A 1,212-nucleotide genomic window follows, 5' to 3' on the forward strand; every position below is an offset into this window, starting at 1 on the left:
GTCCAGAAATTAAAAGAAAACAACCTGATTTTCTATACATAAAACGATTACTAGATACTTCACAAGGTAAAACAGTGCATGGCCCGTCCAGGCCTGATATGTAATGTTGCTTGTTTCTTCTTCAGAGGCCTGTGAGTGACGGACTGTCTGAGTCTGCTGCTGCTGGTCGTCTTTGGGTTCGGACTAAGGAATAGTGCAGTTAAACACAGTAGTATGTAGAGATGGGGGGGGGGGTCTCTATGGTTAAATTTAAAATCATTGAAACGTTTTGATTGGACATAGTAAAATGCTGGAGAACATTGCAGAAGCTTTTGATAACATCACAGTCGTGTATATAGGTTCTCCAACCTTGCAACTTTCTAATCTTAAAAAAATCTCTTTGAATGTGAGCGAGCGATGAACTGGACCTGAGAGCAGGTGTGGTGGAGGGAGACCAGGGAGAACGTGGTTAGCACCTGAGGAGCGCAGCAGTGACACACACACACACGCGCGCACACACACACGCACACACGCACACACACGCACGCACGCACGCACACACACACACACACACACACACACACACACACACACACACACACACACACACACACACACACACACACACACACACACACACACACACACACACACACACACACACACACACACACACACACACACACACACACACACACACACACACACACACACACACACACACACACACACACACACACACACACACACACACACACACACACGCTGCTGTAGCTAATCTGGGCCACACCTCACTCTGCCCCACACTGTCCACATCATCAGTTTTATTGCTTTGGGAGAGATAGAGAGAGAAGTGCATATTTATCAGATGGAAAATCCACACCAGAGATGCTCTCTCACCATGTAGACATCAACATGTGACGATTCTCTTCAGCTGCTTTCGTTTTCTTTATTTTTTAACATCTATGTTAAGAGCCAGTGCACAATCCAGCAGTTTTTGGTGGGATTATAGGGGCACAAAAAGATCCTCCAGGATTCTGCCCCCGGGATCAGACCAGGGGCAGTTCAGTGCAGCCAGATAGAACATGACTGATGCCTCCCTGGAAAGGCAAAAGCTGCACAAAGTCTCACATGCAGACCGAGTGAGAGCGCGAAGGGGGAGTCGGTAAGAATTAAAATAATCTATGCAGCATTTATTTTCCTTGAATAAAAAAGAAAACTTGAAGAAAGATA

Source organism: Scophthalmus maximus, chromosome 10 (assembly GCF_022379125.1).
Source record: "Scophthalmus maximus strain ysfricsl-2021 chromosome 10, ASM2237912v1, whole genome shotgun sequence".
Classification (NCBI taxonomy): Eukaryota; Metazoa; Chordata; class Actinopteri; order Pleuronectiformes; family Scophthalmidae; genus Scophthalmus; species Scophthalmus maximus.